The sequence below is a fragment of the Pleurodeles waltl genome, chromosome 2_2 (genome assembly GCF_031143425.1).
Source record: "Pleurodeles waltl isolate 20211129_DDA chromosome 2_2, aPleWal1.hap1.20221129, whole genome shotgun sequence".
Classification (NCBI taxonomy): Eukaryota; Metazoa; Chordata; class Amphibia; order Caudata; family Salamandridae; genus Pleurodeles; species Pleurodeles waltl.
Window position 1 is genome coordinate 373074164 of NC_090439.1, and position 23852 is coordinate 373098015.

The following is a 23852-nucleotide window of genomic DNA, read 5'->3' on the forward strand; positions in this document are numbered from 1 at the left end:
GGACGACCCTTCACAGTAAGCCGATTTCTAGTTGACATCGCCAGATTGACTTCCCAGGAACCCCTCATGAAATCCCTGAAGTCTGAGGCTCCGGAGTTTTTCAGTGGGATGAACCTGCAAGTCAGGCCAAGTCACGGTCTACATAGGACAGTTTCACTCACGATATCGAGTCGGTCCCTTTATGGAGCCATTTTCAAAAAGTTCTCAAGTCTTCTCCAAACTTCTGGATCTTCTTTCAGAAAGTCTTTGAAGGCCCTTTAGGAGTCCACAACTCACCCCAAGGTTCCCGAAGCTCTGAGTTGCTCCTTGAGAGTTAGGATTCCAACTCCTAGACTGCATCTGGCTCAAATCCAAAAATGACCACTGGACAGTGGTCAGCTGGTCAATCTTTTCAGGCTTTGATGCAGTGGACTTTGGTTAGCTATTTGCTATGTATAGCAAACAGTGAGTCCCTTCTTGAACCAGTCGAAGCCAGGCAAAGTTATTTTTGTCATGAAGCACAAGTATGTAGCTGGTGCACTCCTTCAGAGTCCAGTGTCTAGGTGCAGGTCAGGGGTCCAGCAGGGCAGTGCTTCTTCTTCTTGTGTTTGTTACTGGTAGGGAACTTAGGTGTGGGGGCAACTCTGCCACATTTATCATTGCTTTTGGAGTGAAAGCAGGGAGGAGAAAATGTCCGATCACAGGCAGGCCACCACCCTCTTGGATGACCATTTCTTTCGAAGTGTGGCAATAATCAATCCCATGGATCCACATTCCTTAAAAATCTAAAATGACAGGAATTCTATTCTGGAGGTTAGGTCTGGCTGAGTCCACCCAATAGTGTGGCTAAAATTCCTTAACACACCCTTTCCTGCCCTCTTCTAATCTAATCAAGGAGGCACCTGGTTGTCTGTGTTTGCAGGAAAAGGGTGAGGTCCTGAGCTGTCATGCTCTCCTCCATCCTCTTTCAACATCTGCTGAGGCAGATCTCCTCCCCCAGGTACCTTCCTTGTCCTCAGCAAATCAGCCAGGCAAGGCTGCCAGAGTCTGGCTAATCAGACAAGGGCAATACAGAGCTGAAGTTGACAACTTTCAGGTAGAGTTCTAAAACTCTTTCCCTGAACTAGTTATATTGCATTCAACAATGGTAAGTTGGTGAATTTATTATAACAATATGTCTGATACCAAACTTGACATAAGTAGCTCCTTTTGAGACTTTTCTTTAAATTAGAATAAAGTTTCCCCACATTAGCCTATGGAGCCCTTTCACTACAATGGGGAAAACAAATATAGCTATTTGTCCCTAACCAGGGCTTATAAAACATCTTTTATAAGGTCTCAATTTATAGTTACACTGTGCCCAACCCTAGGGGCACCTATGGCACACCTTAGTGGTGAGATATGTAAACAATAAGGTATATTAAGACTTTGGAAGTAATTTTAATTCCAAAGTTGAAGTTGGGGTTAACTTTAACCTACAATCAGCCAGTAAAGCAGGCCTGCCTTTAGATTGACCCTGGGCACCACAGCAGTACCCCTATGGGGGATCTAGCCTTTCTGGGGTCCCTAATCCTAATGCCCTACCATATACTAGGGACTTATAGGTAGGTTTGCACAGCCAATTATAATTAGCCTAATTTGCATATGTCATTTTAATCAGAGCACAGGCCCTGGGACTGTTTAGCAGTTCCCAGGGCACCATCAGAGTCAGGAAAACACAAGCAAAAGTGAAATATGGGGGGCACAAAGTTAGGGGGCTTCTGCAGTCAGCCCAGTTTTCTCATCATTGTGCATGGCAAAGGCACGAGTTATAGTTATCTTAGGGTGCAAGTTAAAGTTACTTGAAAGAACTCTAACTATAATTGCATAATCTCTATTGGTTTGGTACGAGTAAATTCAAAACCTAACTGTCACGTCCCTGTAACCTTTGTTTCTTTCAGTGAATTTCGATGTTTTTTTACGTAAAGTAAATTACTATATGTAATTCCATCCCCCGCCATGCACGGCCTTTGGCCGTGCACAGTGGGTGCTTGTCGCAAGGCCCAGTCTGCAACCAGGCTCTGCAGCTAAGCCCTTAAAACCACCCAACCTCAAGCAACGCATAGCCTTTTGCCGGGCACAGCACAGGTTGGCCACAGGGCCTGTCTCTCTCAGTGAATCTGTGAGTGGGTGCGTCAGTGTCTGAGTAGGTCTGAGAGTGGGTGTGTAAAACTTTGAGTGGGTCTGAGTGGGTGCATGAATGTTGGAGTGGCTGTGTGAGTGGTGCATGAGTCTCTGAGTGTAAGTATGAGTGTATGAATGAGTATGGTTTTTCTTTCAATTTTTTTTCACATTAACAAATATTTTGTGCATAATTTGTGGAACTTCTTGAAACGTGGTGAATTTTCACAAATAACACATGTGGTGAGGCACAATTATTTAAAACCCATCATTTGCCCCTCAGACACACCTACATCATGCCCCTGGGGTCAGCGTACCTTTTCACCCCTGGGGATCATGTCCCACTACTACTGAACGAATTTATGCCAGATAAGTGAAAGCTTAATCTGCGTATTGAAAGCTAGCTTTCTGCCTAATATAATATAATTCCGTTAAGTGGTTTGCGCTGTAGTTGTGTCTAAAAGTCCTACAGGATTTAACTTGGGAATGCAAAGTTTTCTGGCCCCCCCCTTTTTTCTTAGCCCCCCGCTTGATGGATCACTTTCCATGCCCAACACGAATCACTGGCCCACTTTTTTTGGAAAACTTTGTGAAGATTCATCAAACGGTTACAAAGATATAGGCAAGTCAAAAAACACTTTTGCTGTGGCAAAAGGGTCCTAACTATAAATACCTATTGGCTGGCAATCACCAGTAGGTAATATAGGCCCTTATGTATACTTTTTTAGCTCTGCATTTGCGTAATGTTTTACGCAAAAGAGGCACAAACTTACAAAATGCAATTGTATTTTGTAAGGTTGCACCACTTTTGCGTCAAAATGCAGCGCAAATGCAGAGCTAAAAAAGTATGAAATGGGCCATAGTGTTTTATTGGAGCCATTCAAGAACGTACTATTGGTTATATTGACATTGTAGCTGAATCTGTAAATGCAGCACTTCAACACCTACTATATGAACTACATATATCAACATTCGTTGCAACTCACCGAGAGGCCCAATGATGGGGAAATGCTTGGTAATTAGGTGAACAATATGGAGTAATTTTAGTTGCAGTGCCGGACCCCATGAAGAAGGATATGATGTCCTAAACGCATCGGGGAATGTATTATAGAGTGGCTAGATTGAATTTGCTTGTTTTACAATTAAAGTTTGATGGAATGTGAGTGCACCTCAGCTTTGGTGCACTTTGGATGGAAATAGATACCGGCTGCCCCGCCGGGGAGATTGAACCACATTTCATTGGAGCCGAGTAAGAATGTTCTGTTGGTTATATTATCATTGTGACTGAATCAGTAAATGTGGCACTTCAACCCCTACTATAAGGTACAAATGGAATGAACTACACATACCATCATGCATTGCAACTCATTGGATTTGTTTGTTTTACCATTAAAGTTTGATGGAAAGTGAGTGAATCTCTGCTTTGGGGCACTTTGGATGAATATATATATATAGATAGATAGATAGATAGATAGATAGATAGATAGATAGATAGATAGATAGATAGATAGATAGATAGATAGATAGATAGATAGATATAATAAAAATATAAAGATAAGGTTTATCACTTCATATCATGATAAAATAAAGGAAATTAAGAAAGCTTTCTTAAAATTTTGGCCAGCTCTTAAAACAGATGAGAATATAGGTAAACTATTGGATGAGTTCCCGGCTTTCACTTTTAGGAAGAGTTGGTCCTTGAAAGACATGTTGAGTCACAGTTTAATATTTAGTACTAAACAGGTGAAACCTATTCAAGGTTTCTTTACTTGTGGAAAATATAAAGCTTGCAGACACAGTTCAAACTGCAAAGAGATACATTTTCCAGGGACGAAAAAACCCTTTATAATAAGGAAACATGTATCTTTCTCTTCGGATTATTGTGTTTATGCTTTAAAATGTCCACGCAGGGAATTTTCTATTGGTAGTAAAATACATATGGCTAAAAAATGAATTTTGGAACACATGAGAGCAATTAAGAATGAAGATAAATCATACCCAGTGGCAAGACATTTTAAAGAATACCATGATAAAAATGTTAATAAATTACAACTTATGATCCTGGACAGGGTCATACTGAATGTGAGAGGAGGTAATAGGACATTAGACTTAAGAGATTTAGGGCCTGATTTAACTTTGGAGGACGGTGTTAAACCGTCCCAAAAGTGGCGGATATACCACCTACCGTATTACGAGTCCATTATATCCTATGGAACTCGTAATACGGTAGGTGGTATATCCGCCACTTTTGGGACGGTTTAACACCGTCCTCCAAAGTTAGAATCAGGCCCTTAGAGTCACGGTTGATTATAAGATGTAACACAATGGAGCCAGGGGGAATGAATAAGGATGAAGAATTATCTGTGCATTTATATTGATTTGATTTTCGCTAATCCAATAACAAAAGTAATGAAACATAAATTTGAAATGTATTATTAACCTTTATGGAAATTGTTCAAGTTTTCTTTTTTTTTTTTAAATGTTTCCTTTTTTCATTTCCATTGTCGATAGGAGGCATGAATGCCTAAACAAAAAGCAAAGGAGCTATTATATCTATAAGAACTTCAGGACTACTTAAAGAAGTAAATATGAGAAGAAGAGCCGCAGATATTGTGTGTGAGTATATGGGTATAAAATACACAATGTAGAAATAAATATAGAATAACAGGTGATTATGTTTTGATAGGGGGATTTAACAAATGTATGAAATTTGGTTCTTGATAATAACAAATAAGTTTGTATAAATTGATTTGGGATGTATGGATTTCTTTGTGTTATATGCAGTTAAGTAATTTGCCGTTGTATTAACACATTTTAAGATGGCCGCCATCATTTTGCAATGGATGTAGTCCGTTTTCTGTGTTTATGTTTGTGGTTGGAGTTATAATGGAAATGGAAGAAGGGCTCTGAATATCTCTGTGAACAAAGGAGGAGAGTCTCCTGAATTGCGTTGGAGTGAATTTATGCCAATTTTGTTTATCTACCTGATTAAATAAACCTTAGACTGAAGCAAGTAAGTGACTGTGACGTCTTCTTCTTTGTTAAGAAGCAATTTTCGTGATTATATCTATATATATACATATATATATATATATATATATATATATATATATATATATATCTATATATATATATTTATTCTTTTTTTTCTTTTTTTTAAGGGTTGTTCATGTCTTGGCGCCCATCAAAACAACTTGAGAATGTCTTATTGAGATGTGATTTAGAAATTGAGAGAACCCTTCAATCCAGGTAAAGGGAATAATGCTATAATGTGGTAGATAATGAATGATTGAGATAACCTGTCTGTTAAAATATGACTTGTAGCAATGTCTAATGAGGCGTGGAAAATCGGTAGAATGTGTTGTTGTATGAAATAAGCATAGTCCATGCATGTACAATGCACAGATTATTGTTCACAATGTAGGTATTTTGCCAGTAGGTTCACAATGTAAGTACCTTGCTAGTGTAAAGTTCAATATTGAAATATAATATCAAAGAGTTTTACCTTCAAGTTACTCGAGTATCTCAGGAAGAACAAGGTGGTGGAGGAAAAGGGAGTATAACAAGATTTAAGCCTGTATCGGTCTAGTTTTTAGAGTTTTTTAACACTAGGTGGTGATAATTTAGTTGTATTCCTTTAAACGTACATTGAACATAATAACTCTATGGTCAGTGGAGGCGCTGGCCAAAATATGATATCATGATTGCACACGCACACACACACACACACACACACACACATGTCTATCTATCTAATATCTATCCATCTATCTATCTATCTTTATGTATGTATGTATATATATATATATATATATATATATATATATATATATATATATATATAAAAATAATGTTAAGAAACAATAACTTATAGCCTAACGTTACTTTACAGCACAAATTATACTTTGTTAGGATAAGTATAACTATAACTGCTGAATTTCTGTGGTTGGTGGCAGGGGTTTGGTGTGTGAGTGGGTATATATTTTTTGTTTAGTCTCAGATCCACAGATCGCTCTCAAAGTTTCGCTGCGGGCCACACTGAGCACCAACACAATGGATCTGTGAATCGTTACCTGGTCCCCAAAAATATTTTGGGCCATTTCTTGCCCATCAGGGGTTCTTCACAGACTCTGCTATCTGTCCTGTGGGGTCAGAACATCTCTATACTAATCCCTGTGTCACTTTTCATGTTTCACACGCAGCTGAGCCAATGAACAAAATAGCAGCTGGAACTTTTAACTCAGGTTGTGACCAGCCAATCAGGGCCTTGCTTTTGGCTCATGATTTGTGGATGGATCTTTGAAGATTCTGGTTGCCTAGATATATATAAATTGTTTTTCTTTAGTAACCCCAAAACTACTGAACATATTTATACCAAATTACAAAAAGCATTCTTTCTGGACCAAGACCTAGTTTTCTGCCAAATTTTAGTGTAAATTAATTCAGCAGTTCAGGCTGTTGTAGTGTTCGAAATTTCTATTGGAAATTGTATGGGGAAAACATGTTTTGACCCCCCCTCCTTTTTCTCAGCCCCCAATTGACAATTCACCCTGCAACATTCAGCACAGCAAGTGACCTGAGTGGCAAACACATTTTTTAGAATGTATTTAAAGATGAGTCAAATGGTGCCAAAGTTATAGGCAAAACAAAAAATGCTATTTATATATATATATGTGTGTGTATACATATATAAATATATAATGTGTATACATATCTACATACACACACACAAACACACACACACACAAACACACACACACATATTTAGAGAGAGAGAGAGAAAGAGACAAAGGACCTGATTTAGAGTTTGCTGGAGGGGGTTACTCAATCACAAATGTGACGGCTAACCCATCAACCGTATTACAGTTCCATTATAGCCTGAGGAAATTGTAATACAGTGGATGGGATATCTGTCATGCTTATGATGGAGTAAACCCCCCACCAAACATTAAATCAGGCCCAGAGTCTTTGGCCATTTGTATAGCTAAGTCTTTTTACCATAGGATTAGTTAGCGCCATTGCTGTTGATCCAAAAAATTACAAAAGCTTTTTAGTACTGCAGGCACAGTAGGACAGCTTTGGATTGGTAAAATACCATCCAAGCCAGCCTGGAATTAATAAAAACAAACCCTCACATGTGTTTGGCTCTTCTCATGAGCTCTTCAGGGAGGTACCCCACTTATCCTTTTGGTAGCTTGGCATAAGCAGAAAGGCTTAACATCAGAGACAATGTTTAAAGTATTTGTACCAATACACACAGTAATCCAGTAAAAATACTACAAAATGACTTTAAAAAATAGCCAATATTAATCTGAGCAAAACAAGACCAAACAAGACCAAAAAGATAAAAATCCAACATACAAAAGTCATTATTCATTTTTAAAAGATCAAACTCCAGTATAGCGCTTAGAAACACAAATGCTTCAATTGAATCTCTCAACCAGACCATTTCCTTGGGGATGGTAAGGAGTGGTAACATTTTGGGTTATCCCACACTCCTTCCATAGAGAATCCCTATATATAGCTATGAACTTGGTACCCCTACCAGAGACCACTTTCTTGGGGAACCCCATGCGTGTAAAATCCCCCATCAGTGCATGTCCCACCACAGGGGAGGTGATTGATCTCAAGTAAATGGCTTCTGGGTACCAGGTGGCATGGTCCACCAAGACCAGAATAAAGCTGTTGTTAAAGGCTGTTGTGTGATCACGAGGCCCCACAATGTCAATACAAATCCTTTCAAAGGGGGTGCTGACAACAGGAAAAGGATGGAGGGGAGTCTTACTTTTCCCTCCACTCTTGCAGCTTGCCTGACAAGTTTGGCAAGACCTACAGTGTATATTTGAATGCCTTCACATTTGGGGCCATTAAAAATGGGTGACAAGCCGTTCAAAGGTCTTGTCCTGCCCCAAATGTCCAGCTAAAGGCACATCATGAGCCAAATCTAGTAAGAAGGCTCCAAAGCACTGGGGTACCACAAGCACATGGGCTGATCCAGGCTCAGCAACCTTAGGCTAACTATAGAGTAGGCTGTCCTCCCAGTAGATCAAGTGTGATCCAGACTCTTTGTCAAACGCCTGGTCTGCAGCCTGCTGCCACAAACCCTCGAGAGTAGGGCATGTCTTCTGTGCCTCACAGAATGCTTCCTTGGTGGGTCCCTGTTCCTGCTGCCACTGAGTCAGCTCAGGAACCCCTCCCAGTTCAGTCACCAGTTCCCCTGTAGGCTATGGAGCATCCCCCCTCAGGTTCAGCCTCCTCCTGGACCGTGGGAACTTCTGGAACACGTTTCTCATGCCCCTTGCCCTTCCTCCTTATGGCAGACAACTGGGCCACTCTTTCAAGCTCCAGAGTCTCTTGATCACCATGACAGGCTGACATTGACAGAGTGAACACACACACACCCACCCAGGCAGACCCAACATCTCCAAGCAAGACCTGTTTTCTATCTCCTTCCAAGGGCAATCCTCCAGGTCATTGCCAAGCCGACATTCCACAGGCATGGTTGGACTCACAGGTGCTTTCAAGGCACCTTAGACCCCCCCTCATTCAAAGGGAACCATTGCCACTCTGCACAGGCGCTCTGAGTTGTCTACCGCAATTACTTGGTGAAGTATATGGGGATCTATCTGCTCTTGAGACGCCAGGTGACTTCTCACAGTAGCCACACTGGCTCCTGTGTTTCTCAGAGCCTCTACCATCTGTCCAATGATGGTCACCCACTGCCTGTACTTTTTAGCGTTTTAGGCACAAGGGTTCTCTGGACCATCTCACTGTCCTCTAGTGAGACAAGGGTAATCTCAGTTGGCTCCCACCCACCTGGAACCAACTTCTCGCCAACCGCTATAATGACCAAACCCTTTGTTTAAGAACCAGTGGGTGCTGGTGTCCACTGGGGACATTTGCCTCCCCCCCTCACATGACCCACCTGGTGACATACATAGCATGTGCGGGAAACCCTTTCTGTAGGTTTCCCTTTAGAAAACCTGGCTTCTTTTTAACTGGGAATCCTTACTCTGGGAACTAGGTTGAGGTCCTTCAGAAAGCTCCCACTGTTTACCCTTATTCCCTATTCTTCTAAGAGAGTGCCTGCCCACCCTTAACGTGGTCTCCTCCATACCTCTTTTGGACCCTGGTTCTTGCCCAATGGTCAGCTTCCTGCGCAAGCTTCCGGGGGTCAGTCAGCTTGCTGTCAATCAGGTGCTGGCGCAGCTCTGGAAAACAAAGACTGTACAAGTGCTCCCAAGCAATTAAGTTGTCAAGCTCCTCTTAAGTCGTTACCTTACTGCCCTTCACCCAACAATCCAGTGACCTTCAGAAAAAGTCAAAACATTCTAGCCAAGTGTGGGATTCTTTTTTTTTGTAGGACCTAAACTTGTCCTTGCTTTGTGAGTAGGGCATCCTTCATGATAGTGTAGGTGAGTCTGTGAGGCTCCCCTAAGGATGTCAAGGTGTCCCTCTCTTCTACCTTGAAGTGCTTCCATAGACCCACCCCCTCCACTCAATGTGCTTCAGGGACCATGCTCATGTGGAGAGCAGACCCATACCCCTTAAACCACAAGTATGTGTCATCCTTCCTCTTTTAATCCTTAACAAGGTATTTTGGAATGTGCACTCTCCTTTCAGGCTGCATTGTGGTACTGCTAGCACCATATCTACTTGACTGGCTTCTCTGATCTAGTTCCCTCAAACTAAGCTCATGAGCCAAGAGCATCTATTTCTCCTCAATGGCCATCCTCCTCTCTTTCATCTTCTTAAGCTTCTCTAATTCCAACAGGTGCACCCTCTCTGCATGTCTGTCCTACCACTCTTCAAGAGTCAGACCCCTATAGGACACGCTGTTACCTGCCGTGGAGACCCTCCCCAGGCAGTACAGGTACCTCTACTACCCCCTCTTGCCAGTCTTGCACCTCCTCACCCTCAATCTCCTCCTCTGGGTGCCCCCAACCTCCTTAGCTTTCATCGAGGTTCTCAGTGTCTTTTGCCGCTCCTTCTTCCTGTCGGAGCTCCTAATGGGACAGACAAGATCCTTACTGAACTGCTTCAGTTGAGCAACCATATAGATTTCCAGCTTCTCCAACTCTAAAACAGCTCCAGCTGGTGCATCTCCAGATTGAGACATGATGGCAGTCAAAAAGTGGAAAGTTCCAGGGCAAAAAAAAGAGTTCTTAATGAGAAGTTCAAAAAGTAAAAAAATGGAAGCAGATGAAGTCCAAAAAGAGAAAAAGTAAAATCGCTGTGGTAATGGTCTGCACTGAAAAAAGTAGTGTGCACTTAATCACTATTAATTAATCTGTTAAGTACAAATACAAGTCCAGTCCTCACCGCTGATCACCAATTTTAGAAATGGAATCTTTGGTTAGCAGTCAGGTTACCCCCTGTCCAAGCAAGGACCCTTACTCTAGTCAGGGCACTCACCCTCTTGGTAGCTTGGAATGAGCAGAAAGGCTTAACCCCAGAGACAGTATGTAAATATTTGTAACAACACACACAGTAATACAGGACAAACACTACAAAATGACTCAAAGTCAGGTTAGGAAAATAGCCAATATTTATCTGAGCAAAACAAGACCAAGACGACAAAAATCCAACAGACAAGTCAAGTTATGAATTTAGAAAATATTAAGCTTCAGTATAGCACTTAGAAACACAAATGCTTCAATGAGGGGATATCACAGCATCAGGGTGGAGTCATTCCTAACAACCTGATGCCAATGGCGCCGGTCACAGAGTCATGCAGACCCCCAGGTACGGTGCCTTGTGGAAATGAGCAAACAAGCCGGTGCAAAGAGTCGGGGATCGCGGTGTTGCTGGATCCGAGGCAGCGTCCATTCCAGTGCTGCAGAGCAAAGAAGCAAAGGCGTCATGCAGAAGTGTCTGGTCCCTTCTGCAGAGTGGTGGAGGTGATGCGGCATTTGTGCGAAGTGTTAGATCTGCACACTTCCGACAGAGCTGGTATCTGGCATTAATGAAGTGGTGCGGTGACTTCCAAGAAGTTGTGGACTTCAGCGAAGCTGCAGCTATGTAGAGCCTGCGGGTTGTTGCATTCCAGTGAGGACCACAGCTTTGGTTGCAGCCTGCATCATGGAATTCGGCAGGAGCATCAGTCTGGAGTCGTCCGAAGTCGGTTTCCTTGATTTGTCTTGTTTTTTTCCACCAGCTTCTCCTTTCAAGGGCCCAGGGACAGGATTAGGCACCACTTGACAGGGCAGGAGTCTCAGCAGAGAGCCCAAGTGTTGGCAGAGGAAGTATTTGATGGCCCTGATACTTCAGAACAGGGGGCAAGCTCAGTCCAAGACCTTGGAGATTCTTCTCAAGGAGGAATACACCACAAAGTCCTGTCGTTGTCCCATTTCACAGGCAGAAGCAGCAACTGCAGGATAGCCCAATAAAGAACAGTCACAGGCAGGGGCAGCACTTCTCCTCATCTCTTCAGCTTGGTTCCGAAAGTAAATCTTGAAGAAATCTAAATTCTTGTGTTTTGGGTCCACCGCATATGCCCCTTTCTGCCTTTGAAGTTGTCCAACTTCAAAGAAAAGTCTCTGTTGTTTACAGAATCCTGCCTTGCCCAGGCTGAACCCCAGACACACACCAGAGGGTTGTAGACTATATTGTGTGAGGGCAGGCACATCCCATTGAGGTGTAAGTGACCACTCCTCCTTCCACTCTAGCCCAGATGGCTTATCAGGATATGCAGGCTACACCCCAGCTTCCTATGTGTCACTGTATAGAGGAGATTCAGAAACAGCCCAATTGTCAGTCTGACCCAGACAAGGAATCCACAGAGTGGCAGAGTCACAGAATGATTAGAGAAAGAAAATGCCTACTTTCTGAAAGCGGCATTTTCAAACTAACTATCTAAAAAACAACTTCACTAAAAATATATACTTTTAAATTGAGAGTTCAGAGATCCCAAACTTTAGATCTTCATCTGCTCTGAAAGAGAAACTGCACTTAGAGGATATTTAAAGGCAGTCCCCATGTTAACCTATGAAAGAGATATGCCTTGCAACAGTGAAAACTGAATTTGGCAGTATTTCAATGTTAGGACATGTAAAACACATCAATGCATGTCCTACCATTAACATACACTGCACCCTGCCCATAGGGCTGTCTAGGGCCTACTTTAGTGGTGCCTTACATGTATAAAAAGGGAAGGTTTGGGCTTGGCAAGTGGGATACTTGCCAATTCGATCTGACAGTTCAAAACTGCACACACAGACACTGCAGTGATAGGTCTGAGCCATGTTTATAGAGTTACTCATGTGGATGACACAGTCAGTGCTGCAGGCCCACTAGTAGTATTTGGTTTACAGGCCCTTGGCACCTGAACTTTACTAGGGACTTACTAGCAAATCAAATAAACCAATCATGGAAAAGCCAGTTACACATAGGGAACACTTGCAATTTAGCCTTGGTCAGCAGTGGTAAAGTGCCGAGAGTAACAAAAAAACAGAAAAAACATAGTCCAGCACACAGCAACAACCTGGGAAGCAGAGGCAAAAAGGTAGGGGAGACCACGTCAAGAATGCCAGGTCTAATAATATATATGTAAAACAGTGGAACTGAGTGTTGAATAGTGAAGTGTTGTCGATTAGAGTGTCATGAAATGGAGTGTGGCTGAGTGTCATCAAATAGAGTATTGTAGAGTGGCATAGAGCATAGTAGAGTGTTTTATAGTGTAGTGGCATATTTTGGAGTTCAGTAGTTCAGTGTTGTTCAGTTCAGAGTTAATTGTATTGTCAAATTCTAGAGTGGTGGACATCCTTGTGCAGTGAAATGTGGCACAGTGGAGCATCATTTTTTGTGAGAACACAGCTCAAAGTAGAGTGGTGAGTTATAGTTGACGATGTCTGGTTAGCGAGTTGAAACAAGTGTGTAACAAGGTCCTCTATTTCTAATAATGTGAAGGTTCTGGTTAAATTGTGAATGAAGTTATAACTATAATTTTAGAATTCTTGAAGTTTGTGTAGTTTAAACTCAGTTATATAGGGAAAATACCATTTCCTAATTTTAACTAAGCTTTAACCTTTGGTTTGTCCAGCAAATTTTAATGATTCAATGTTTCTTTTACTCAAAATTTTCAGTTTGAAATCCTAGAGTCCAGTGTTGCAAGTAGAGAGTTGTTTTGTGGAGTTTTATATAGTTCAGTGGAGGAGAGTACTGCAGCCAAACTCCTATAGGCACCCAACCCTGCGCCGTGGGCAGCCTTCAGCCAGGCCCTGCAGCCACGCCCTCCCCACAGGCGCCCAAACCCATTCAGATTCAATCAGCTAACAGATGGTGATTAATTTCAGTGTTTTTGATTATGTTTTACATCACAATTTCAGGGTACACACGTCTTGAATTTCCCTAGGGACATGAAACCACCAAACATCACAAAATGAATTTACCTAAATAAATAAACAAAACTACATGGAACATCAATTAACTAAACTCAATTTACATTTTGTGTGAATATGTGTTTGTGTCTCTGTATAAAACTGAGTATGTGTTTGTGTATGCAAGAGTGTGTCAATGTGTCTATGTACCTCAATTGAGGCTAAGAGTCCTTAGGAAGTCAAGTCCAGCATGTCTACAGTGGCTCAAGTATGGTTGGATGGTTCTCAGGTGTGCAAACTCTGCATCAGTAAACACCAATACCTGGCAGTAATATTGTACCAGTATCATACAATTATGAGCAAATCTGCATAGAATAGGAACTAACAAGGGTCTAATGTGGAATGCTTAAACAAGTGAATATGGATACTGAGAAAGCCTTACTGACAAGTCAATAATGTCAATTTTGTCTGAACAAAAAATTAAGGCCCATATTTATACTTTTTGACGCAAAACTGCGCCAACGCAGTTTTGCGTCAAAAAAATTAGCGCCGGCTAACGCCATTCTGAAGCACCATGCGGGCGCCGTATTTATTGAATGACGTTAGCCGGCGTTAGCCGCCAGCGCCGTCTGGTGTGCGTTAAAAAAAACGACGTACACCAGGCAGCGTCGGCGTAGGGGGATATGGGGCTTGGGCGTCAAGAAATGGGGCAAGTCAGGTTGAGGCAATTTTTTCGCCTCAACCCGATTTGCGCCATTTTTTACGACTCCCAACCCCCATAGAAATGACTCCTGTCTTAGCAAAGACAGGAGTCATGCCCCCTTGCCCAATGGCCATGCCCAGGGGACTTCTGTCCCCTGGGCATGGTCATTGGGCATAGTGGCATGTAGGGGGGCACAAATCAGGCCCCCCTATGCCACAAAAAAAAAAAAAAAAAAAATACTTACCTGAACTTACCTTAATGTCCCTGGGATGGGTCCCTCCAGCCTTGGGTGTCCTCCTGGGGTGGGCAAGGGTGACAGGGGGTGTCCCTGGGGGCATGGGAGGGCACCTCTGGGCTCCTTCAGAGCCCACAGGTCCCTTAACGCCTGCCTTTTGCAGGCGCTAAAAAACGGCGCAAAAGCGGCCGTACGTCATTTTTTTTGACCCGTGAATTTTGCCCGGGAGTATAAATCCGACGCACATGCCTCGGAGTCGATTTTTTAGACGGGAATGCCTACCTTGCATATAATTAACGCAAAGTAGTTGTCCACGCTAAAAAATGACGCTAACTCCATAGACTTTGGCGCTAGACGCGTATAACGCCAAAGTATAAATATGGAGTTAGTTTTGCGTCAAAATTGCGTCAAAAAAAATGACGCAATTCCGGCGCAAACGGAGTATAAATATGCCCCTAAGTAACCAAGGATAGATGAAGAACCCAGTAAGGAAATTAGAGCTACCTTTGCAGAGCTAATAACCACCTGTCATCATATCTTATCTTGGGCATAGAGTCCCACAAAAAGTGACAAAAGAGGTCATTTTTCAACAGTCTATAGGACAATGAAATAATCAAAGAGAATATTCATTGTTAACAGGATGAAAGAAACCATCCCGAATATTGAGGCGGACATGCTAGACTTAGCCTTGCTGGTGGCAATCTATGGCAAGAGTGATGACAAAAGCAAAAAGGTAATATACTTGTGAAGGAGAAACTGTATTTTAGTGGAGGTCCTGAGACCAATGTTTGAAAGTATCTTTAAGATGGGACAATGCTTTGTGAGACGAAGGAACCGTTTTCATGGTTATTTGTTCAACAAACACTTAAACATTTTGGGATGGGATGAACAACAAAATCTAAAATTGTTGATCAGCCCCTGCAAGGCACCTTACACATTTAGTGGGTTATTCCAACTTTGGAGGAGGTGGTAATCCGTCCCAAATGTGAAGGATTTACCACCAGCTGTATTACGAGTTCCATAGGATATAATGGACTTGTAATGCGGCTGGTGGTATATCCATCACTTTACTGTCACTTTTGGGACGGATTACCACTTCCTCCAAAGTTGGAATAACCCCCTTAGTTTTTCTGAAAAGGATCTTGATGCTTTTCTAGGGAACTGACACAATAGCCCTCATTACAACCCTGGCGGTTGGTGATAAAGCTGAGGTAATACCACCAACAGGCCAGCGGTTAAAAAAATGGGATCACGAACATGGTGGAAACCGCTAACACAGACAGCCACTTTAACACTCCGACCGCCACGGCGGCAGCAACAAACACCGCAGCGGTAACCGCCAAATGACAGGTGGAAGACAATGTACCTCCCACACTACTACAAGGCACCAATCCGCCAGTTTTCTGGGGCAGTACCAACGCCATCAAAAACACGATGGAAACAGTACACAGAAGGGAAACCACTCACCTTTCGATACCCAAGGAAGAACTAGGACGCCATGGAGCACGAGCTGCAGATACTACCCATGTTGCTGTATCTATTTATACACCACAAAGTGCAAAGAAGGCGGCGGCGGTGACGACGACGGTGAGTACTGCACCTAGCACACAGGGGAGGAGGGAAAAGAGAGTGACACACACACGTGACACACAACACCCCCACCCCCCACTCACAACAACATACACACAAATATATCCAACAACATCATAGATACACCCTGTTACCCCTTGGAAGAACGCAAGGACCAAATGAAATAAGTTTAAGTAGTGTGATATTGGAACACTCAGATAGATCAAGAGAACAGCAAATAATCAGTATACACAAATATTTACAGCAAGTAGACAAGTCCGTACACTGTCCCATTAAATGTCCGAGGACCATCGGTCCCCAAAAGCATGGGCGAAGCGCACACATGACACCTGCCTCAAAACGGAGAGAACACTGCAGGGGCATCAGGTAAAAAAAAAAACAGTCACCTCAGGAGGAAGGGGGGGGGGGCACCTCAGCCGGATGATGGTACAACACCACTGCTCCTCGAGGGGGCTCTATGCCCACTGCTTGGTCCTGGGGAGTGCAAATCCACAGTCTCTCAAGTCTCTCAAGTGGGTCCACGCCCATTGCTTCATCCTGGGGAGTGCAAAGCCACAGTCTCTCAAGTCTCTCAAATGGGTTCACTGCCCACTGCTTGGTCTTGGGGAGTGCAAAGCCACAGTCTCTCAAGTGGGTTCACTGCTCACTGCTTGGTCCTGGGGAGTGCAAAGCCACAGTCTCTCAAGTCTCTCAAGTGGGTTCACTGCCCACTGCTTGGTCCTGGGGACTGCAAAGCCACAGTCTCTCAAGTCTATTAAGTGGGTCCACTGCTTGGTCCTGGGGAGTGCAAAGCCACAGTCTCTCAAGTGGGTCCACTGCCCACTGCATGGTCCTGGTGAGTACAAAGCCACCGTCTCTCTAGTGGGTGGGTTGCCCTCATGCTCGGGATGGGGCTTTGTGGCCAGAGTGCTTCATCCTGCCAAGGACTGGGTGAGTGGATGCATTGCTCCACTGGTTCTGGAGGGGGCTTTGTTCCCAGTGATGTTGCACCGGGGGTGTGGCAGTTGACATCCTCTCATCTGGGTGTCTTAGCCACGCGATGTACCTGGAACAGGTTGCATGATACTCAATGGAGGCAGAACCACACACCATCCTGCAGCGACTTAGGCTGCCAATTGCTGGTTCGTGTCAGTGCAGGAGGTGGGGTCTCAAGTGGCATGTCCAGGGTCCAGGACGTCACCTGCAGACTCTGAAGGCTGCCCACTGGGGATGGGGCTGATGTCCGACTGAGTGGCATCGGCGGTGCTGATGGTGGTGAAGGTTGTGGTGGCTGTGGTGGGGATGCTGCCAGGGCTGGCCGTGGTGCAAGTGACTGTTGTGGTGGATGGAGACACCATACCGTCTCCGGCAGCCTCTGATGGCTAATCCTTGGGGAGGATGCTGCAGAATGACGTTGTGGCAGTGGCGGTGCAGGTGGCGGTCGGAACGGCAGTAGTGACTGTGGTGCATGTGGCTGCCATCCCTGATGATATGGTGGTCACCAGACCCTCACCCGGAGACATCGTGCCCTGAGGTGAGGTGCCCTTTGGCTTGTGGCCCTTCCCCATCTTGACAGTCACTGCAGGGACCTTGGCACTGTCCACTCAGTGTTTGGGCGAGGCCTTGCTGGGTGGGTGGTGTGACTGTCCCCTGCTGGAAACCGGCACCTTTTTGACCTTTGCAGGTGGTGGAATAGGGTGGTTCTTCTTTTCTGTTGGTGTCACACTGGCAGCTCTGATGGGTACCCCCTTAGAACGTACAGGCTAGCAGGGACCACAGCTGATGCAGATTTGGTGGCTGAGGTGCTGGGCTGGGATCCAGACATCCTGGCCCTAGGGGAAGGATGGGGGGGAGGTGTAGGGAAGAAGGTAAAGTTAGCTAGGAATAGTTTTTTAGACACACTGGGACGGGAAGATGGAGGGGGTGTGGGAGTGGAGGAAGAGGTAGTGGTTGTAGGAGGTGTACGTCTGCTGAGTTTGGGTGAAGGTGCATGGGCTGGAGGCTGTTGTGAGGTGGATGGGTGTTGAGTGGGTGTGTGCCTGTGTTTGTGTACTTTGGGAGGAGGGCTCACAGACACACTTGGAGAGGACGCAGGGGATGTGTGAATGGTGATTACATGTGAGCGGTGTGTACTGATGGGCATGCTGGTGGTGGAGGCAGTGGCTGATGATGTAGTGCATGCAGGTGTGAGTAGAGATGAGACAGGGAGGGAGGTGGAGGATGTGGAGGAGGGAGACACAGTGGATGAAGTGGATGTTGGTATGTGTGCATGGGGATGGTGCTTGTTTGAGGGCCTGTGGGATGTTTGGTGCTTATGTTTTCCTGAGCCACTTTTGTGTGTTGATGTGTGTGCATGCTGGTCTGATGGTGTGCTTGGGGTAGGCTGAGGTAGAGGGGATTGGGTCTGGGTAGTGGAAGTTGAAGGGGGGAGGCTGGACACAGGAACAATGGCTGCCATCAGTGCTGAGGCCAGAGCCTGAAATTCTCTCTTTTGGGCCACCACACCAGAATGAATGCCCTCCAGGTATTCATTTGTTTGATTGGCCACCTAACCAGGTAAGCACCTATCAGGAAGGGTCTCTGACATCACCTGCTGGCACTGGCCACTCAGAGGCCTCCATTGTGCCCTCACACCTCTGCATTCAAGATGGCAGAGGTCTGGGACACACTGAAGGAGCTCTGGCCTCCACCACTGTGGTGGTGATGGACAGGGGAGTGGTCACTACCCTTTCCTATGTCCAGTTTTGTGCCAGAGCAGAGGCTGGGAGATCCCTGAACCGGTGTAGACTGGCTTATGCAAGGAGGGCACCATCTGTGTCCTTCAAAGCATTTCCAGAGGCTGGGGGAGGCTACTCCTCCCCAGCCCTTAACACCTATTTTCAAAGGGAGAGGGTGTAACACCCTCTCTCAGAGAAAATCCTTTGTTCTGCCTTCCTGGGAATGGGCTATCCAGACCCCAGGAGGGCAGAAACCTGTCTGAGGGTTGGCAGCAGTGGTAGCCCCAGAGAGAACCCCAGAGAGCTAGTTTGGCAGAACCCGGGGTCCATGCTGGAGCCCAGGGTATGCATTGTATTGGGACCCCAATACCATATTTGGCATGGGGGAGAATTCCATGATCTTAGACATGTTACATGGCCATATTCGGAGTTACCATTGTGAAGCTACATATAGGTATTGACCTATATGTAGTGCATGCATGTAATGGTGTCCCCGCAATCACAAAGTCCGGGGAAATTGCCCTGAACAATGTGGGGGCACCTTGGCTAGTGCCAGGGTGCCCTCACACTCAGTAACTTTGCACCTAACCTTCACTAAGTGAAGGTTAGACATATAGCTGACTTATAAGTTACTTAAGTGCAGTGTAAAATGGCTGTGAAATAACATGGATGTTATTTCACTCAGGCTGCAGGGGCAGTCCTGTGTAAGAATTGTCTGAGCTCCCTATGGGTGGCAAAAGAAATGCTGCAGCCCATAGGGACCTCCTGGAACCCCAATAACCTTGGTACCTAGGTACCATATACTAGGGAGTTATAAGGGTGTTCCAGTGTGGCAATCAAAATCGGTGAATATGGTCATTAGCCTGCAGTGACAATTTTAAAAGCAGAGAGAGCATAAACACTGAGGTTCTTGTTAGCATAGCCTCAGTGATCGAGTTAGGCACCACACAGGGAACACATATAGGCCACAAACTATGACCACTAGGGTCCTGGCTAGCAGGACCCCAGTGACACAGGCAAAAACAATCTGACACACAAGTAAAAATGGAGGTAACATGCCAGGCAAGATGGTACTTTCCTACACCTGGGGCGAAGGAGATGCCCACCCTCCTGGGTGAACGGGCACGGGAAACACACTGAAGGGCTGCTAGGAGGGTGGTGCTGGTAGGGGGGGTGGTGGCTATACCTGCTGTTGGGGTGGGCACAGAGGTGCCTGCCACCACCAGGGAGCTTCCATCAGAGGAGGAGTTGCTGTTATCCCCTCCTGTCCCCATCATGGAGCTCCCCTCGCCTTCCGTCCCATTGATGCCTTCACCCTCCATGGATTCACCCTCCTGGGCCATGTGGGATGCAGCTCCCTCCTTCGCCCGTGCCTCTGCTCCTCTGCCAGATGATGCTAATGTACACAAGGACAGGGTGACAAAATAAGGATGGGGGGGAACAGAGAACACACTTGGTCAATGCCAGCAACACCACTACCGTTGGCGGACACAACACACAGGGAGCAGACCTTTGCACTAGGCCATGCACTAGCAGTTGGTAGGAAAGTCACCAGGCCATGAGGTACAATGCCTAACACCATTTGCTGCACACCTGGAACCCACAGGAGCCTCCCAGTAGTAGATGTCCACTACAAATATTAGGGTTGGAGTGCCTCAGAGCCTGCCCAACAAGGGACCTACCCTACCATGTTCGCCCTGGCCTACGGGAACCCACAGCCCACATCCTCCACCCAGACACTTTGTAAAGCTCGCAGAGTCATCTTTATGACACTGTACTCACCTCCTTGTGGCTGCTGTGATGCCCTCAAGCACCCATCCAACTCCGGATAGGCCACTTCCAGGATGCTGAACATCAGTGGGGTCATGGTGTGACGGGCACCCCTTCCACGTTGGGAGGCCAGCCTCAGCTGGGCCTCCGCCATCTTCTTGCTCAAGTGGCGCAGGTCCTCCCATCTCTTGCAGCAGTGGGTGATCCGTCTATGATAGACCCCAGGGTCCGCACTTCCTTCGTGATGGCACGCCAAATACCCTTCTTTTGGTGGGCGCTGACCTAGAGGAAAGGTACAGGAGAAAAGGACATTACTCACCCGTCCGGACCATCAGACTCATTGCTCACCAGTTCCCAACCATGCCCTGATGCATATACACTGACCATCCTCACATGCAGCCCTCAGCCCCCCCCACATGTATCTTCCATCCACACCACTCCAGGCATTGCCCATGCATCATGCTCACAGTGTACTCACCTTTTTGTCTGGAGGACCGTAGGGTAGCGTGTACTGGGGGAGTACCCCATCCACCAGTTTGTCCAACTCCTCAGCGGTGAAGGTAGGGGCCCTTTCCCCACACACTCGAGCCATTGTTGCTTCCAGACTGAGGTCACAGCAGCACTTACAGTGTAGATCCTCTCCTGTTGAAGGTCAGGTATCAATGAGTGAACAGATAGAATATGGCGGTCACATCTGCGGCGGTGTGTACCGTCACCGCCGGCGTACATCGCCATTGGCTCCTGGAACCCAAAGAGCCCAAAGATAACCAATGCAAAATATGAGGCGGTCTTCGCCCGCCTACCGCGATGCTGCACAACGCCAGCACAGTTACCTTATTTCCCCTTGTCCCTCCTCACAAGTCAGGCAGCCGCCATTTCAAGAGGGCACATGGCATGGCACCTAACTACCTCACAGCACAATTTGGCACATATACGGACTAACTACGACACGCACGGATTTACTCACCTTACTGCAAACACACTTGTGCAACCTACGTGGTACATGACCCTCTGCTCACCATTCTCCTCCATAGGCCACATCCGCTGAGGCAGATGATGAGATGGCGGCATCCTCTGGTGTACAGACCCCTGGTGGACCTGTTGACAAGGTAAGACAGACACATCATAATCACCTACAGACTTGATCGTGCCACAATCCAAGACCTGTGTGCCCAATTGGAACTAGACCTGATGTCAGCTATCCGCCATCCCACAGGAGTCCCCCCTCTAGTGCAGGTCCTGTCAGTGCTCCATTTCCTGACAAGTGGCTCCTTTCAAACTACAGTGGCCACGGAATCAGGGATGTCTCAGCCAATGTTTTCTAACGTGTTGAGCAGAGTGTTGTCTGCCCTGCTGAAACACATGCGCAGCTACATTGTGTTCCCCCAGGTGGAGGATTTGCCCACAGTGAAGGCTGACTTTTATGCCCTGGGACATAACCCCAGCATCATTGGTGCCATTGATGGTACGCATGTGGCATTTGTCCCCCAGCAGAAATGAACAAGTGTACTTAAATAGAAAAAGCTACCATTCGATGAATGTGCAGATGGTGTGTTTGGTGGACCAGTACATCTCCCCTGTGAATGCCAAGTATCCTGGCTCTGTGCATGACGCCTACATTTTTGAGGAATAGCAGTATCCATTATGTTATGGGCCAACTCCAGAGGCACAGGGTGTGGCTAATAGGTGAAGCCAAGGTCCCCACACAGTATGAGTAGGTGTCTGGGTATGGGGCAGTCCCTAAGGGTTAGTGTGCATCTCACAGTTATCCCTCGACATTTGCAGGTGACTCTGGTTACCCCAACCTCTCATGGCTACTGACCCCAGTGAGGAATCCCAGGACAAGGGCTGAGGGCTACTACAATGAGGCACATGGGCGAACTAAGGGGCATATTTATACTCTGTTTGCGCCGAATGTGCGTCAAAATTTTTGATGCACAATCGGCGCAAACCCTGCCCCATATTTATACTTTGATGTCCGACCCCGCGGGCGTCAAAGTTCCACCATGTGCGTCATTTTTTGGAAGGGGGAACTAGCCTTGCGTTAATTATATGCAAGGTATGCGTTCCCTTCCAAAAAAAGACTTTAAGGCCTGTGCCCCATATTTATATTCTGACGTCATTTTGACGCACAGGAGGGGGCAGGCCTTAAAAAACGGCGCCCAGCCTGATGGGCGCGGTTTTTTAACGCCTGGGTCAGGGCAGGCGTTAAGGGACCTGTGGGCTCAGAAGGAGCCCAGAGGTGCCCTCCCATGCCCCCAGGGACACCCCCTGCCACCCTTGCCCACCCCAGGTGGACACCCAAGGATGGAGGGACCCATCCCAGGGAAGTTGAGGTAAGGTGGGGTAAGTATTTATTTTCGTTTTATTTTGTGGCATAGGGGGGCCTGATTTGGGCCCCCCTACATGCCACTATGCCCAATGACCATGCCCAGGGGACATAAGTCTCCTGGGCATGGCCATTGGGCAAGGGGGCATGACTCCTGTCTTTGCTAAGACAGGAGTCATGTCAATGGAGGTTGGGCGTAAAAACAAATGGCGCAAATCGGGTTGAGGCCTGAATTTTGCCTCAGACCTGACTTGCCCCATTTTTTGACGCCCAACCTCCATTTTCCCCTAAGCCGGCGCTGCCTGGTGTGAGTAATTTTTTTTGACGCACACCAGTCCGCAGCGCCGGCTAACGTCATTCAATAAATAAGGCGCCCGCATGGCACTTTGGAATGGCGTTAGCCGGTGGTAAAATTTTTGATGTACAACTGCGTTGGCGCAGTTGTGCGTCAAAAAGTATAAATATGGGCCTAGGAGTATTATTGAGAGGACATTCGGCCTCCTGAAGGCCAGATTCCGGTGGCTTCATCAAACAGGGGGCTCCATATACTACTCACCGAAGAAGGTGTGCCAGATAATTGTGGCATGCTGCATGTTGCACAGCCTGGCATTGCGATGCCAGGTGCCTTTTCTGCAGGAGGATGAGCCTGGTGATGGTCTTGTGGCAGCGGTGGAGCCTATGGACAGTGACGAAGAGGAGGCAGAGGAAGAAGATATTGACAACCGAACGAACATCATCATGCAGTACTTCCAGTGACACGCAGGTAAGAGACTGTAACTGCTCCTCACATTTCTGAATACTGTAGGACATTGTATAAGTCAGCTTCTTAACCTCTGTCTATAGACACAGCAAACAAACACAATATCATCATCACCTCCTACGCCGACGACACTCAGCTGATACTTTCCCTCACCAAGGACCCCACTGGCGCCAAGACCAACCTGCAAGATGGAATGAAAGACGTCGCAGAATGGATGAAACTCAGCCGTCTGAAACTGAACTCAGAAAAAACGGAAGTCCTCATCCTCGGAAACACCCCGTCCGCCTGGGACGACTCTTGGTGGCCCACGGC